The sequence below is a fragment of the Clarias gariepinus genome, chromosome 26, assembly GCF_024256425.1.
Source record: "Clarias gariepinus isolate MV-2021 ecotype Netherlands chromosome 26, CGAR_prim_01v2, whole genome shotgun sequence".
In the NCBI taxonomy this organism is placed as follows: Eukaryota; Metazoa; Chordata; class Actinopteri; order Siluriformes; family Clariidae; genus Clarias; species Clarias gariepinus.
Genome location: NC_071125.1, coordinates 7861268 through 7873257, shown reverse-complemented (window position 1 = coordinate 7873257; position 11990 = coordinate 7861268). Strand labels below are relative to the sequence as shown.

At 39.4% G+C, this 11990-nt stretch overlaps 1 protein-coding gene across 6 annotated transcripts in view; it reads left to right on the top strand.

The window, feature by feature from the left end:
• arhgap33 (Rho GTPase activating protein 33) overlaps positions 1-11990 on the top strand; it is a 65728-nt gene that overhangs the window by 6031 nt on the left and 47707 nt on the right. The window lies entirely within an intron of this gene.

The window sequence follows — 11990 nt, the reverse complement described above, 5'->3', positions numbered from 1 at the left end:
GTGTATTTCTGTAGAGCTGTAAAGAACATCGTCATAATGAAATTTGTGCAAATTTTTTTTGTTAGTCTTGAGAAATACACTTAACTGCAAAATGGAACGTTTAATAGTTATATATCACCGTTTACATGAAAATCGCAAAATGTGTCAAAATAATCGCAGTGAATTTTCTTGCAGCCCTAGTCTGGACTATACTTTTTACAGTGGAATTAAACCAGGTGGAGGTTTATACATTGGTGTACGCTTTGCTTCAAATTTAATCTTTCCAGATCTCACTTTTTCCATTATCATCAGATCCGGCTTTTTGTTAGACAAAGTTTTTCCAAATTTGAAGTTTTTCCACTTGATTCCTCATTCTGTGACCTTTTTCACAAGTCTCCTGATGCTAGACATCTGGTTACTCAGTTTGTTTTATAATTTTCTCAGAGCCAGATAATTTTTTTTTCTGATCATATAAAAATGAGACGAGGGCTTGTAAATGATCTGTGCACGCTCGGTGCAATGCTCGGTTTCAGCTCGTATAGTTTAAAGCGGATAAAAAAACAGCACTAATCTAACAAACAATGTATCATTGCTTATCTGTTTGTGACAAGGTACCATCGCTTGTAATTTTTATTATTGCTTTTGTTTTAAGGTAATTGGCTTCTGGGAAGATACATTTAACAGATACCGCCCCCCCCATCCCCCACCCCCAACACACACACACATCTTGAAAAAAACACTCCGGTACGTTGATGCAAAAGGGTTTACAAGAGTTTTGGGGGGTGTTCTTGCTTTTTGCTCTGTGTTGTACGATGGGAAGTTGGGGTTTACAGCTTTATTAGCAAATCAGTGTCATAGACCTTAAGCATCTCTACCTTGTGTAGTCCTTCATGTTTGTGAAAAACTAATAAACAAACCCAAAATAATTAACAGCTCATCCTGTTGTAATCTTGTGTTTATCACAAGACTGGGAAATGCTCTGTAGTTTATGTATTTACCGCCCCGGGACTGGGTATTCCTCTACAGTAATAACAGCAACAAACAAAATTTGTGTCGCACAATATTTACTGTTATAACCACACCTTGGTTTGACATTAGGTGTGTGAAAACTATTAAAAGAGTGTTTTTTTACCAATTTGAGGCCTGTTTGGACCAGTCGAGACCACTTGGATTTGAGGGTGATTCAAAAATAATCCGCACTCTGGCTGTAGAATTTATTTTGATTAACTTTAAGAACACAGAGAATAATTATACTACTACTAATAATAATAAAAATAATAATAATAATACCATGGCTAGAATAAATTTTAAACATGTACAAAAGTACAAAAGATTATTTTTCAACATAATCTCCTTGCTTGTCAATACACATTGCCTATTTGTCAACAAGCTTTCGTAGTTACGAATGCACCGCTGTCTTTATTTCTTCATCAGAAGTGGATCTTTGTCCTCGTAGGGCTGCTTTCAAGGGACCAAACAGGTTGAAGTCTGATGAATCACTTTCAGGACTATAGGAGGATGCTTTAACTCCTTTAAGTTTCTCTCAGTATGGTGACATTGTGGCCAGAAATGTTCGGATGTACATTTTTTTTTTTTTTCCCTCCCGATTTTCTCCCTAATTTAGTTGTGTCCAATCACTAGATCCCACATTAAGGCTACTGCTACCACTCAGTCGGAAGGGCCCAAGCCTATCACGTGTTCAGGACGTATCAGATGCCCCTGATTGGCTGTAGAGCCGTGATTAATGTGGGAGCACTAAGTACCTCTCATCCCTCCCCTCTGAGAGAGCTCGGCCAATCAGCTCTCTCTTGACCTCCGGCGGAGAGAGGTTACAGCATCACCCGGGAATCTAACTCGTTATCTCCTGATGATGGAGCGAGTGCTTAACCACTGCGCCACTGATGTTTATGCTTCAGCTCTTTAATAAGCATATCATTGTAACAAGCACTGTTGATTGTTGAACCTTTTTCCTAACAATGTTCCAATACTGGCCCGTGAGAATCACAGAAAACTGTAAGCAACAATTTTTTGACTATTTCTTGTTCTGCAGTTGCTGGTTTATACTGTGCATCAGGCTCGTAGTGATGAATCCATGTCTCGTCACTAATTATGAATGTCTTTATTAAACCTTGACCTTTCTTAACGTAACGGTCCAAATTTTTTTAAGCAGACGTCCAGACAATTCTGTCTATGCTTTTTCAGGAGTTGTTTTAATATCGATCTCACACAAATCACGAATCGCTGCACTGCTTTCAGTCGGGCGTCCATTTTTGCTCGCACCACAGTTACAAAAGAACTGATGTAACACATTCACTCCTGCATGGTAGCCTTGAACGGTAAGCACTGAAAAAGACAGTGCGGCCAACAGAAGTTTTAATATCACCGGAGTGCGGATAATTTTTTTTTATTCACTCTCGTAGACCACTGTGGTTGCTACATCATTATTATTACGGTGTGGCATATTCCTTCAAGTGATACCATTGGTTTTGCTTATGGCTAAACTCTCTATAGTCACCTGACCTTAGATGAAGTAGGGCAGTTAGGGTGTTTTCACATCAGGGCTGCGAGAACATTTGACATCGTTCCGACTCAATCGTGCCTAGTGTGAAAACTCTTATCAAACTCCTTTATAAGCTTTCCTTCATATTTAGCTGAATCAGCAAACAAATTTTTTTTACGTTTTCGATTCAGAAGAAGACATGGCATATCTCAAGCTCTCTACATCGGCTCTTGTAAAAAAAAAATAAAAAATTTATATGTACTTGCACGTGACATCAGCTTATATTGACTCCGATTTTCACACCCTTAAATGTTGAGCTTATGTGCATCATAAGCTTCCTCAAATTGGACTCGTCGTAGATCATCTGCTATCTTTCAGGCTCACTAAGGACAAGTGCTGCACCAGCGCTGGTGTCAGCGATAACCAACCGAGGTGTTTAATTACCCACACAGCATCACGGTACCGTTAAACCGGCAGCGCGGGTTTATAAGCTATCTCAGGTGGTGTCTGCCACTGTGACGCAGGCTATTTTGAGTGCTCTGGCTCCATTTTTCATGCAACTGGCCGTCGTTTAAATGATCAATTGAGTCCACAGGCTGTAAGCGCCTTAGCGTGTTTTACATTGATGTGTCCATTGTGGAAGAGTAGATCTGACAATCCTGGTATCAAAGCAAAGCAGAATTCAGATGGTCAGATTCAGAAGCCTTTTTTTCTTTCTTGTTCAGACAGACAATATATATTTTTTGAAAGATATGCAAGACTTTCACTTAACCTGTGTTAACCTTGTTCACTAGCGTGCACTGTGGGTTGTGTTTTTATAGCTGTCGGTTTGAGAATTAGTCTAATTAGGGACCGGTCACATCTGTGGCCTTGGTTGCAAAGTACTGCTGTTGTCATTTAATCCACCGAGACCGTTGCATTCGTTCGGGTTAGCTTGTACAATTTGGCTTTTGTGGAGGAAAGCAAATAAAATAATAATAAAAAAAAAAAAAAGGTAAAGTGCCGTCAGGGGGAGAGAAGATGAGTGCGCGGTATGTCGTACGCGCACAGCCACGCATGTACGACCCTAGAAATAAGCCTCTGTGAGTCAGAAATGTCTGTTATGTAACATTTGTCTTTTTCATCATCTATTGGCACTCTGGTTGCAATTACATAAATAAGCCCTGAATGCTAAATGGAGTGAGACAATGCAAGTGAGCACAGGCACACGGAGTAATAGTATACAGTCCTCAACTCCATTTCTGTTTTTTTTTTCTTGCTTCCTGTTTACATGCACAAAGTCATTTTCTACAGATTTTACAGTTTTGATCATTTGCAACAAGACAAACAAATCTCCACACTTTATGGCATATATTATTTATGTATTAGACAGTAAAGGTGCAAGGTGTTGGGAAAAAAACATTATTAGCTATTTTGTACAATTCCATTTATTCATTCATTTTTTGGGTCAAATCGGATTTTTACGTCATGCTGGTTCATATTCATACTTTTAATCTGACTCTAACGTGGACGCGTCTGTCCTCTGAGTTGTACGGATGCTCTAAGGTAAAAAAGTCACATGAATCAAACCATCAGATCTGTGTCACATTAGGGTAAAAAGAAAAAACTGATTTGATCCACTTTGGGCTGGTAATGTGAACACATTTAACAAAATTACTTGAAACACATCAAGTTAAAAAGCATCAGATATGAATAATTAGGATCACAACAACTCAGTAATCAAAGATTGTTATTTAGTAATAATAACTTTTTCTGAACTTTAGCCACACCCACTTTAGTCCATTGAAACGTCTTTGTTTTATCTGCTTACATTTTTTTTCCACTTTCTTAACGTTTATTCGTCACACATACATTACTGCACAGTGAAATTCTTTATTCTTTGCATATCTCACGGGTCAGAGCGCTGGGTCGGCTGTTTTACGGCGCCCCTGGAGCAGACCTTGCTTAAAGGCGGGACAGCAGCAACCAGCAGAGCTGGAACTCGAACCGCCGACCTTCTGTTCAGTAACTCGGAGCCTTAACACTCTGAACCATCATTGCGCCTCCAAGTTACTTTCCTGAGCAGGAATCGAACCCTGGCTGCAGTGGTGAGAGCACTGAATCTTAGCTCTAGACCACTAGGGACGTTTACAGGCGTGCTAGTCTTTTGCATGGAAGCAGCAAATTCCACACATTTCCCATAATCAGTTTTGTGACGGAGCTCTCTGTGAAAATAAAGATGACAGAAGAGAAAATGTATTCACGAAAGGAATTGCGGACACTGGACTCTTTAAGTCATTTTTCAGCGTGTAAGGATAGCTTAGCTAATGTTAGCTTACAGCTGGGTTGTCAAGGTTACCGCTGTGTTCAAAACAAGTCGTATTAAATAGTAAATTTTTATTCATTACCATTTTTTTCAATGCGTAAAGGAATTAGACTATGTCCCAGGTTTAAATCCCACGACCACCAAGTTGTCTCTATTGGGCCCTTGAGCAAGGCCCTTAACCCTCAACTGCTCAGAAGTGTAATAAGATAATGGATAAGTGCGTCTGCCAAATGCCTGAATGTAATTGTTGTGTGAATCTTTTTGTCATTCTGACTTTCAACAACATCGATGTCCCAACGGTGGACATCACCGCAACATCATTGCAACTACTATATATTACAACAGTCATCCAGCGTTAGGGTTCCTGCTGAGATTACACTTGATACTGTAATAATGCCTTAGTTGCCAAAGTTACCATATAAGCTGGCTTACTTATTACTTTTACTTGTCAGTTTGGTTTTAGATAGTTCAGCAAAAACGAATTACACAAACAAGAATATTCCTCTTAGCTGTAATCAGGCATACATCCCATGCTGTTGCATAAACAGTAAAAAAAAAAAACTAAAACAAAATATATTGTTTTTGGTTTCTGTTTTTTTGGATGAAAGTGTTCATAGCGAGCATTCGATAGCACAGTTCATTTCTACAACACTGCAGATTGAACTATGTTAATGGAATATAATGATGTGGTTAAGCATACAGTTAGTGACCAAACTGGTTATTACTGCTAGGTCCAGAAAGTTCCTGAAATAGAAAATGCTTTAGCAGCATTCACGAAACAAGAAATCGGAGTGAGTGTTTGGGGTAAAACAATGTAGTTGCAGATTGTATTTTTAGATTTGAAGACCCGACTCGGAAAGAGAAGGTCTTAAAAGCGTTAAATTGAATTTGCTGATACTGGCGGGTACACTGGTTTAATACTTTTGGCACAGGGTTTATGTGTTGTGCTATCCCAAAAATCTGGTGGACACCTGAGACAGTAGACTAGCTCTTTTAGACCCTAGGACGTTGTTAGGAACTTCAGCAGTGGTTGTGGTTTAACTTTGTCTTTAGCCTCTTAAGAGTCAGGGTGGCATTTAACATTTAACAAAATAATATCTCATCATCTCTCTCCTAAATCTTGAGCATTTGGTTTCTAGGGAACAGGGAAGACTCAAAACGAAGTCTTTAAAAGTAGTTGTTATAACTCAAAAGTTTTAGAGTTGCTTTCTAAGTTCCTTAGCTTTATTCAACAGCTTCACTACTGAATTCAACTTTAATAATTGTAGTGATCAATGTTCATGGTTCATGGTAATGTTCATGGTCACTGCTACTTATAACATTGGTTTTCTCACTTAAAACCCAAGGGCAGCTTTCAAACAATGCAAACTAACTCCGAATGTAAAAGTTTAACTTAAATTTAACGTTTAACTTAAATTTAACATTTAACTTAAAATTTAATTAAGCAAAAAGCTACTTTTTTTTTTTTTAATGTGCAGCATGTATCTCAGTCATCTGCCATAATTATTGTTATTGTTTTTATTCAGCAAATATTCACTCTTACCACATGGGATGCGGAGTGTACCACCTGCAGGATTAGAAAGAAACAGCATCGTTTTACCGCCTCAAATACATAAAATAATCGCTAATGGTGTTATGAGGCTATTGTAAGACTAATTCGCTCACAATTTGGAGTAAAAAAGCAGATCGGATGGATTTTAACAAGTAAAACTTTTTATAGCACAGCACAATAAAAATGTGTTTTTGTTGCACCACTCGGCACAGAATCGGGCATGACCAACTGGATCTCATCAATCTGACAAACGGCCAATTCCAGGCACTGGCCGATCAATCAGCGCATCTCTATTATATACATAATAAATAGTTTAGAAATCAATTTTAGAGTCAATGTGGCGATACATGAATCGGCGTACAAAAGAATCATGATTCATAACTCAATAATCCCCCCTCGCAATCTCTTGTAATTAGCTTTAGCAGCTCATCCAGAGTGCGTTGTGATGGAAGCCCCAGCTGTGACTTTGACCTCTTTCCCAGCTCGAGTGCTCGCGATGCTCCCTCGGGTCAGAGTCTGGGATTATTTGTCCGATGAGCCCCTCCTCATGTCTCATCAACCCTTATTATCTCTGCCCTTTCTGTGTTCTAACAAAGAGACAGATCTCTTTGTTATAAAGGGATGTACACCTTGTTTTAAATGTATTTAAAATAGTAAAAGTTAAAAGCAATAAAAGTTAGCTCTCAAAAAATTTTACTCAAATGGACGTCGGATTACAAAAAAAAAATTTAAAGAATTTGCTTGTACTATTAATTAATTTTGCTTTAAGCTTCTCAAGTAAGAAACAAGACAACAATAATGCAGGTTTTTTTTTTCTGAAACTCCAAGATGGACAAACTACTAATTAAGACTGACACACCAAACCTTGTTCCTATCAAAATATGTCTTTTTGTTTACATCTACGCTAATTATGATGTTTATGATTCATTTCTAGAAGCAGATTAGCCCAGCTAATATTACCTGCTAATATTACACTGTGTTCTTTCAGCCATAATCACAAAGGAATTATTTTCTCCACCCTGGCCAAAAGTCTGAGAACCCTCTAAAGCCTTTTTTTTTTACCTTTTTTTTATTTTTTTATTCATTGTTAATTTTGGAAATGACACTTTATTCCAAAGTCAACATCTAAAACCTGTGGATGTCTCTATTTGGCTCATTTTTTTCCTCCTTCTTTCTTCTTGGAAGATAAAGAGGGAGTTTCCTCCTTGGTCTTTTTTGTTTGTGGGTTGCTTTGTGGGTCAGCAAGGTTCGAGCTAGGCCAGCTCCATCCTTCTGATTAATAACGCATATCCTAGCAGCAAGCTTATAAATACAGTACTCACTGCTTTAAAGAAGACTGCTTTAGTTTGGATGTACAGTACAGTAGGTTTCGCTCACTGTGTTGCCACGACAACACTGCCCAGAAACCCAGAACCTGATTCTTCTGAGCTAGATTTACCAACGAGTTAATTTTAGCTCCTGCAAATCCTTAAGAGTTCGTCACTCTTAAATTCGGACGAAACGTAACGATGCTCCTTTTAAGATTCTACAAATGAATGATGCTGACGGGACTAGAGTGTTCCTGTGATTTCCATTCGCACCTACATGGCAGCGTGAGACGCTCCTATAGGAACAGCTGCTTTGAACTTGTGCCCGCATCACACGGTGCCAGCACAAGCGCTCTCGGAGTGGCATCATTCCTAGAGCCACCCCCACCCCCTCACAGCAACCACATCATCCAGCTACTCGGGCCAAAAGACACTTTTGTTTTTTTTGTTTTTGTTCCGCCATTGTTTTTACCTTTTTCTTTATGAAGATGCATATGAAGACTTTCTTGCATACCCACCTTGTGTAGAGCTCTTTTATCACCTGTTAATATCTATCACTCTAAATCTTTGATTTGGTTTTTCTGTATTTTTTTTTCCTTTACCCCCCTCCACCCGCCTCTTTCCCTCCACTTTTCGTCTCCGCTCTCATGTAGCCCCAGCTGGGTGCAGTGTTTAGTATGCTGCCCATGACTCTCTGTCTTTCCTGCCCCTCCACAGAAAGCAGGACAGGGTGTTTAGCAATAGGGGGAATGTGGGGGTGGGATGTGGGGCACTGTGGGAGCACAGTTTCCAAGATACCGGAATGCTCATGCTAAGTTTGACCCTATAAAAGTCTAACTCTGTTGGATCTCCCCCTTTTTAAGCTTTGCGACTTATAGACACTGGTCTCCGCAGGTTTAAGCAAGGGCCAGTGAGGGTTTCGTGTTTTGCAGGACGGAGCTACATGACATGGGTCGGAGTGCAGTAATGGCCATGAGATGTTTGGAGTTGTATCAGTGAGAGAAGGTCCTTGAGAAAAGTGGGGGATTGGTGGATTTTAAAGAAGAGGCTTGGGGAAGTATCAAGCAGAGGGAGGGACGTTCTCAGGGCTTTAGGAAGACATGGGTGGATGGGAAGGCCAAGGTCTGCTTTGTTCCATGGAAGGTCATAGGCCTTTGGAAAACTGTGGGATGAAAAACAACATTTACAAGAGTCCCAGTGTTAACAGAACATGGATCAATAATGGACCTGTGTCTCCTAAGATACACATAGTTTATCCAGCTAATGTTCATGGGCTTTTTTTTTTCCATAACCTTTTTTTTCCAAGAGGATATTCACTGCTTTAAGAACTCTTGGGAAAGTACATTATTCAATGACAAAATACTTCACATTTCTTTCTAAAAATTACTGCAAGAGAGCTGGAGACAATCCAAGTGATTGAGACTCAATGATCTATGGCCCATCAGTGGCTCTCTGGCAGCACAGGGAGTTCTTCTGAGTCAGAGTACGAGTTCTTCAGCAATTCAAATACGGATTCTCATTCCGATCATCAAATCAGAGCATTAATCATCAAGCTAGCGTCGCCCTGGTGATGCCACCAACGCCGACTATCTACTTCATACCTCTTCTGGAGTCCTTTGGCGAAGATTATACAGTACTTGGGATCTCACGAGCTCATCAACATTTTGCGCCATTCGCATACTTCCGACTGTGCTCCCATGATGCACCATTCACAGTTCACCCTTCCTGCACTGTCATTCATTTCATTCACTTCATTGTGGCCTGAACTATGATTAAGGGGTGGAGGGCTGGGGGAGAGTGGAGGCACATGAAAAGCCCCAACACTGTTTTTGAACCGGTCCTTCCACCCTGGAGGGTAGGAAACGGCAGGGGGGCCGAGGAACCCAAATGGGAGAAAGCGACTGTAGTGGTTGATTCTTTCCCACTTATTTTCCAAGACAGAGAGAATAATCAAGTGTGAAATCATAAATTTATTAGCTAGCCCACCAGGCAAGTGAAAACTTCATTGTGTTCTTGTCTCCAGGCCCATGTCTCGGTCGCCCAAAAAGCTAATTGAATAGCACAAAGACCTTAGGAGCTTACCTAATGTGTGTCAAGTTAAATGTATTAATCAAATGATTTGTAATGTGTGAGTATAAAAGGCACAGATTCGGGTTCCAAAATCTGATTGGATGAGCAATGTTTTAAAGCTATTGTACTATTAACAAAACCTGGGACCGCATCCAAATAAAGTAGTCTAGGTCTGGATTTTAAACAAGGCTTAAAAAAAAATCAAGCATTTTTTTAAAATGAAAAAAATCTCAGAAATCTTGTGCTGCTCACAGTGAAACACTTTTCAACATCTTACAGTTGTAGTACCGCTTAGCTGTACGGTTTTGTCTGACTTTCGACACTTTTGTTTCTTCTCGATTGTGAAAATACAGTCTGTCATTCATGCACTTTAATGAATTCCCCTAGCAGACGTCTGCCTTATTGCTACTCGGACGATTCGTCCAGCAGGAACATAAATCACCAGGGACCACCCAATACGATAGTGTCCTGATACCCAGGTGTTTCGCGATTGTGGAAGTATCACAATTTTATACATTTCCTGATTTTATATACTTTTTGAACAACTTTGAAATCTCTAACTCTGCTGTCAATGTGTTAATAGTTTAGTGTACACCACCTGTAGGATTATAGAGGAACTGCAACGTATTACCACCTCAAATGCAAACCTATGAATTAAAAAAAAAAATTTTAATCTATTTTTGAGTTTTTGCCACACAAAAGAATTGTGATATGTAGCTGAAGTGTTTTTTTTGTTTGTTTTTTTAAATCCCCTTTTTTTTGTTCCCAGGTCTAGTGTGTAGTGGCAGGTTGTGGGATTCGGACAAGAGGTTAATGTAGTTCCACCACTACTGTGAAGCATTGAGTTTAATTCTAGTCTAAACACTATACTTCTTTAAATGAATTATTTTAATAAGCGGTTTTTATTTATTTATTTATTTTTATGAAATTCCTCAGGACCATACTGAATTCCACAAAGTTGTCAGTGTATGTTTATGCAAAAGGATGCCACGATAAGATATGAAAGACAGCCCGACAAGACAGTTAACAATAAGCTTAATGTCTCTTCTGCATGAGTGCCTGGTCTGTTATTCTTTTGTCCTGGTTTCGGGGTGAGACCAGGACATCCACTAGGACAAAATGGCACACTCTTTAGTTTAATTAGAGACTATGGCATTGATTGAGCTGCATTAAATGATCCTTGTCCTATTGTTCAATCATCTTTTTTTTTTTTTGTCAATTTGTTTGTATAGTGAAAGAGTAGGATGCTAATGCTATCTGTTTGTGAAGATAAGCTCAGTGCTTGTGATCTGTCAAGGCTAGTTGGAGAGATGTGAACGGTTAAGGGTCAAGGTGTCCGGATGGCAGACAACAAATGTTCATCATGTATGGAACACTATTGTGTTTCACGCTGCCCACCAACAGGCATGGACAAAGCCATGTGTCTCTACCACGTACTGAGATTGTGTCCGTATAAATATACCAGATATGACATATTGACTCTCTCTTTTTTTTTTTCTTCTTTTTTTTTCTTCACTCTCTTCTCTCCAAACTGTTACACGCTAAAACATTTTAACATTCATTTCCCTTTTTGTCTCACAAAAACCATTACACAGACGTGTTTGTCGAGTTGTGTGCTCGCGCTTGCACGCAGCCTCTTGCAGCTAAAGCCAGTGTGGTTTCTATAGAGATACAGCCCACACGATGGTAGATGGAAGAAAGTAGACCTCGTCTATATTAAGACACTTCTGTCTGTATCGCAACAGTCATATTTTTACCACAGAAGCACGTTCTGACCAACACTGTGTGCAGGAACGGACAAGCTTCCCAAGTCGAGCAGATCTCAGATAAGTTTTTCATTCAGTTTTTAGTCACATATTTTTTTCTTTCCTTCGTTTGAGGGAGTTATTGTTATTATTTCACACCCCTGAGCACCTGAGAAAGAAAAAACTTCCTATCGATTTTGATATGCTTGTTAAAGTAGAGTGTGCTTGAAATATTCCATGTTGGTTTATAGACACCTTAATGCTTTTTTTCATTTCCAGATCGCTCCAGGACCTGGTCTGGCTCCTGTTTCTTTTTTTCTCTTCCGAATTGGGAACACGAAAGTGATGTGAAAAGCAGTGACAAAATACAATCCAGTGATTTAACTTAGCACAACACCGTGTCACATCACATTTAAATCCATTTAGTTAGTGAAAATTGGGACCCTAGGCCTAGGTCTTTGCATGCAACAAGAAAACACTTCAGCTCACAGCCCATTCCTTGTGCTGATTGTGTTTATGAGGCTTCTTTCCC